The 6424-nt window shown below is 34.9% G+C and overlaps 1 protein-coding gene across 2 annotated transcripts in view; it reads right to left on the bottom strand.

Moving 5' to 3' along the window:
• The window catches only part of spock1 (SPARC (osteonectin), cwcv and kazal like domains proteoglycan 1), a 190673-nt gene that overhangs the window by 125728 nt on the left and 58521 nt on the right, over positions 1-6424 (bottom strand). The gene's annotated exons all lie outside the window — the stretch shown is intronic.

Genomic DNA, 6424 nt, shown 5'->3' with positions numbered 1-6424 from the left:
GGCTTTTTAGACAACATTAACGCTGCAGAAGTAAAAAAGTTATTTTACAAGACCAACCAGTGAGTCAACAAATTTTCATCTAATTTGCCAGAGGTGTAATAAATACAGAATAATGTCCCAATTAAATGCTCAGTGTTGCATCTTAAAGACACTGGTCTGTGAACTATAGACAAAAAAAGACAAAAACTAAAGCTATTGCAAAATTATTGCATCACAGCAACTGTTTGTGTGCCTGAGGATCCTCCCTCTCTAACAGGCTAGTGATGAGTGTGGTCTCTTAGAACTTGCTGTAGAACTGAACTCATCTAAAAGGCTTTGTGACTGGTGAAATGTTTCCAAGATTCGAACACAGGTGTAGTTGCTGACTAGACCTAGATTAGCTGAAATCCATCATTTTTAAGCATCAGTTCATTTAGCGTTTCAACTAAAATCCTAAAAAAAAAACTGACCTGTAACATGTATTATGTAATGTATATGTATACATGAACTGTAATATGGAAAATGTAGTAGTTACAGAGAAAATACTTATCACTATCCAGTGCACTATTTTCAGAGTCTGAGGGGGTGTAATAAGTAGTCTACAGTGGTGTACTGTATCTGTTGGTTTAATTGGCGCAGATCTTAACTAGGTTAAAGTAAAACACCAAACTAAATCTGTAACATTAACTGCTTACAAATCTGAGAAGTGGCTTAATTGTTTTGTGAAGTTTCTATAACTACATGTTTAGGGTTTGCAATACTTTTCTTTTCGGAGTTTTATCACATATGAAATAAGGGTCAAAGAGTGAATGAGTAAAGTGAGTTCTGACTAACTGAGAGTTGTGTAGAGCAGAATATTATTTACTTGTTTACTCCTAAACTTATTCCCTATAGTAGTGCTCTTTATACTGCTTGGAATTTCCAGGGATGGATTAGTAAATGCTAAACACGTGGGCAGTCTTGCTTAAGGCAACTGTCTTCTTTCTTGTTTTTACACCTAAGAAACTCAACATCCAAATCAAACTTTGATTCAACAGCCAGTAGTGACATCATGTTGACTTTTCTTTAGCTAATTGGAGTTTAGAGTTCAATTTTAATCCTAACCATAAAGGAAATGGATGTTCTGTTGTTTCTTTCCTTTGCTTCATTTTACCAACAAAGTGTGATCTTACAGTTATTCTTGATTTTATTTCTTTTCATCTGATTATCGAGTTCTACTGAACACCTCCTGGTACTGTATAAAATTCAGACCACACACAGAATTACTTCAGCTTCTATGTCTTTACATTCACTGGCTTGTGTTTTGTGTAACCACATAATGGCCTAATCAGTCATTTTAAATCAAAGACCCCCTAGAGGCCAAAATATTAGATTTGTGAAAAAGGCAATAATACACAAAATACAGTATAAGCCTTAACAATCCCACACATAATACAGTTCTCCTCTCTAAATAATAACACTATAAACAGAAGCAGATGAAATATTTGATGCAATTCAGAAAATAAACAAAGCTGTACAACACATACTGTACATGCAGGAGCTATGAGCAGGGAACTATAGTCTGTACGTATCTTTTACTTTGACAAATTAAGGACGTATCCAAAAATGTACCTTAGCACATTTTCCGAATATCACTTTGAAAAAAAATGATGTCTCTACAGTATATTCTAGTGAAAAGACATTCTGCAGCTTGAAATGTTCGTTTTCTCTCAGCAAAAACTGTTCAAGCATAAGGTAGTGTTCATGTCTTGGGCCCACGCACAATGGATTCTTAGGTTCAAATCCACTTTCCACAGTGCCTACATTCTCCCTGTGTTGCTTTGCCTCCCTGCATGCTTCTCATTGTATATCCCTGGAGTTTGAGACCCTATAAGAATGACAATAAGCAACTGGAAGAAAACCTATTTCACATGTAACACATGTAGCACACAGCTCATAAACAGACTAGGAAAAACAAAAATACAAAAAAAAAGGATAAATATGGGACCAAACAATAAAGGTGGGAGTAAAGACAGAAAAGAATGCCCATATAAGGAAATGTTAGGTCAAAGGACTGAAACAGGGTGAACATGACAAGCCTGTTCTATTGAGGAAATCTCAGGACACAAGGCATCTTTTGAACTGGTGCATTATTTAAAACCCTTTTGTAGATTCATGTTCAATTTCTTTCTTCTCTCCGACCTCTTGCTCTCATTTTCATTCTCTTTTGTGGAAACAAAGCCACTCTATCTGGAAAAAAAACTGTGATCCACGCCTAGCTGAGCAAATTGAAACAGAAAAATCCATCCCTTCTGCTAAACTGCAATTTACAAATGTTAATAAACATTTCCACTAGAGAGTGAAGGACCTGTCATGGTCACTGCCTAATGTGCCCTGTGTGTGCCCATAGTTATGAGTTACATGTTGAATACATGTTGATTAGAAGTGTAATGCTATTCTAATATCTGTACAAGGGGGTGTGATACAACCAAAAGTGAGTGTGGCTTATCTATATTCAAACTGAATGGCAAAAGATTCACAGTTGCAATTAGTCCTCCACTTAGAAAGATACACATACAGATAAATACAGAGACAGACAGACAGACAGACAGACAGACAGATAGATCGATAGATCGATTGATCAAACCCAAGAGAGAACATTTTAAGTTTCAGCAATGTGACAGTAAAATTAAAAGTAAATACAGATCTAAATAACACTCTGGCTATCAAATAAAGTACACAACCAAAAAGAGTAATCATAGCAAATGAAAGAAAAATGGATCACAAAACAGGTGTGCAAAATGACTGATCTGTCATCTGCCAGAGTGAAACAGCATATGCATGACATAAGCAGCATGTACAGATGGTTGTGCAGTAGTGTGTCCATCTATCACAAAGAGATGAGCTGTTATACAGAGTTCTGGTGAGAGGTAAGAAAAGTTTCCTAAATTTGATCTGAATGAATGAATGCATGGATGAATGAATGCATGGATGAATGAATGAATGAATGAATGAATGCTGTAATTGTCAACCAGATGCCCTGTGGAGACATTATTTGTTCCTTTTCTGAATTTGTTTACGCTAGGTTTGTACTGATACCATTTTGGTGCTGTAGAATTAACCCAATGTTGCTCTTATGTGCTTGAACTAGTTGTAAACCCTCATTATGAATACCTAGAATGAAATAATTAGTTCCTCAATTGGCTAGTTTGGCTAGTTTCAATATGATTGACACCAATGTATCATAGTTAATTATGCCTAATTGGAGTCCTATATATGACATCACAATTGTGCTCTAAGGGTTTTGATCATCATCTTCTACGAATTCCATCATTTCAGCAAACGGCTTTCTGTTTTCAGATGCATTTTTTTTTCACAATCTCTAAATGTCTGAATCAAATTTATATAAGTGACTCACAAACATGTTCTGTTTGTTGACAAGTAACAACGTTTTCATAACCTTTCATATGCTATGATATTAAACTGTTAACTCCCTTCCACTGAAAGGTTTAGAAATCATATTTCCAGGTAATATATATATTTGCAAATAGTATGATTTGCAGATTAAATCTCAGATAACAAAGTAGTACAAACCCCTTAATCATTCCTGCTGTGTAAATCCACACATCACCGTTAGCATTGGGGATTAGCTTTCTTGAAATTGTGTAAAAAAAAAAAAAAAAGTAAAAGCTGTATCTTTCACACCATGATGTAAGTGGCACCTTTAATTACAATGTGTGTTGATAATTGACACAGAAAAAAAGGAATGAAAGTTCTCCCCTTAAAACAGTATCGTTCTTAATGAGGACTCTAGAGACAAATCCACAGATCGAGCTCTGCTCAAGTCCTCAAACTTAATAATGATGTTACATTGTCCGTTGTTATTCAGGGCAGTAGGTAACTATAGCAATATTCCCCGGAGGAGCCAACAGAGGAGCCACTTCAAAGTGTCACAATGACATCCTAATCTAACATGACATCACGCCCGAGCAGCACGAGCGACGTTAGATTAATCAAATCCTCCCAAATCCTCTGAAATCCTTTGAAACTATGTATTAGGTTTTTTTGAACATCATCTGGAAACAGGCAACAGTAAAAGAGCTTATAAGCTAACTTTTATTTCTAAGAACTCACATTGGAGTAAAGCAGGTCATTTTCTTTTGTAATGTGAATACAATTTTAGAATAGTCAATGCTGCCAAAATTCTTGCAGGACAATGTAATTACAAAGTGTAAAGTTTTACACTGTGCTTAGTTGATGCTGTACAAATATATTTTGTTATAGTGGTTAGACTGGACATTTATAAACATACTGTGACAGTAACAGTACAAAAAACTCTCAGTGATCTAACTTTTCCTAGCTAGATTAGCAAAGTGGTGTTGCTTCTTTTTTAATCATGCATTGATGTTATTATTCCCGTGACCTGAGGTAGTTCGGATAAAGCGGTAGAAAATCAATGAATGAATGAATGAATGATGTTATTATTAGTTTATAACACTTTTAGTGCACGAGCTGTGAAGCGCTACTAAAAAAATCTACTAAATTGTCTTGTATTAATGTACATGAAATGAGATTTTACTCGATCACATTGTGTGTAGCTGCATATCACCAGTTAGAAAAAATACAAAACACTTAAACAAAGTTTAAGCACCATTTCAGCACCACGGACAGCTACAGAGGTCTATGACTTCACATTTATGAAATGTATGAAAACAAACAATAAAAAAAGATTTATTAACAAATTCTAGCAACAGCCACACCTTCCACATAAGCAAAATAATGTTTTGTACCTTATTCAATAAGTTCCATCCTAGGATGCAATAAACAGACTGACATGTCTTCAATACAAATAGTTTTATTTTGTATCTGCAGCATAATTCACTGCAGTCTAAACACCATTTCAGAATGATGACTGCATGCAACATTTAATAGTTCTAAAAGTTTCAACTTTGAAGACAAACTTGACAATGAGAAATGACAAAAATGAGACAAATATTACTGAAATTAATTTGTAGTAAAATATTCATAAAGGGGTTTTAATGCTGGTTTTATATAAAATATCCATCTCTGATACAAACAGCATTTAGGAAATATACCTTGATATACTCAAATGTAGTCTCTTTGGAGATCCAAGTTTAAGCTGGAGATTCAAGTTTAAAGTTAACCATAAAGTATTAAACATTTAGCAAAGATAAACATTATTTTGTATACTTCCCCTTCTTTGTTTGTGATTCTCTGTACATCACCCAAAACATGACTAATAAACTATGCACAGAATTAATCTTATCACATGCAAGTTAGTACATCTTATTCCGGATCTTAGTAAAGTAGTGGAAATTAGATAAACCTCTTAGTTTTCATCAGTCAGGTCTGGCCAAGTATCACACATGTTTGAAGAAACATATGATGTGGCTGACATTATATAACACCATGTCAGGACATTACCTCCACCCACTGGTAAAAGTTGCCTCTCCAGAGTTCCAGCATAACCTCTGACCAGTGTGTCGTTGACTTTTTCACATACATAAGCTTACAGATTTCTGTCATTCATTGCAAATCTTGCCTGTTGTCCAGTACAAATGTTTAGAGCCTTGAATGTTTTTAAATCTTTTACCTGTTAATTATAGGAATATACAGATTATAGACTCTACTGTATCTACTCTACTGTATCTACTGATTTTGTTTTGACCATTGTGTACTACACTGTTTTGTATTTTTAGGATATAGATAGGGCACCTAAGGCTGAGGCTAAACTACACACAACCAGTAAACACAACAAGAGTCAAGCTTAAGAGTGTGCAGCTGGAGGAAGCTGATTACATCAAGCCTCCTTGACTGACATGAAAATTTAGAAAGAAAAGTCAGGGAAGAAAACACCAGATGTTCTCTACATAGTGTACTAATCCTACTTACTCTCTCTTTAAATTGCAGAAGAGGCCTTTCCTCTAGCATGACGTTGATCATCTGTCTGAATCTTCCAAAATCACAGCAGAGCAACCCAAGAAATCCACAAGAGCACAGACACTTACCAATTTCTCTACCTGCAAAGTTAATAGAATCCGCTACAGGGCTTGTCTGTTTTCGGTGTGTTTGTGTTCAAGCTGTGCCTGGGGTTTTACAACATCATGACATCACAGCATCACAGCATTCTGTTATAGACACTACATATAATTCCACTACAATTATGAAATGCAAATTCTACATTTACAACCTTCTGGGGATGTTTCATCTATGTACAACACTTTTCTGATTTGTATGCCTAATCATTCCTGCATTTAAATTAAGGGTTATAAAGTATAATTTGTCATTTTTACATATTTGTATTATATCACTGTTACTACAATAGACTGTTTGTAAATATATGTATTTCTATTTAATGATTTCTTTGCACAATTTCTTAATATGTGTGTTTGTTTCTTACAATGTTACTGAAAGCCCTTTTCTTTCACGGGACGTTACTAAGCTG

This window comes from Tachysurus fulvidraco, chromosome 10 (assembly GCF_022655615.1).
Source record: "Tachysurus fulvidraco isolate hzauxx_2018 chromosome 10, HZAU_PFXX_2.0, whole genome shotgun sequence".
Lineage (NCBI taxonomy): Eukaryota > Metazoa > Chordata > Actinopteri > Siluriformes > Bagridae > Tachysurus > Tachysurus fulvidraco.
This window is presented reverse-complemented; position numbering and strand designations above follow the sequence as displayed.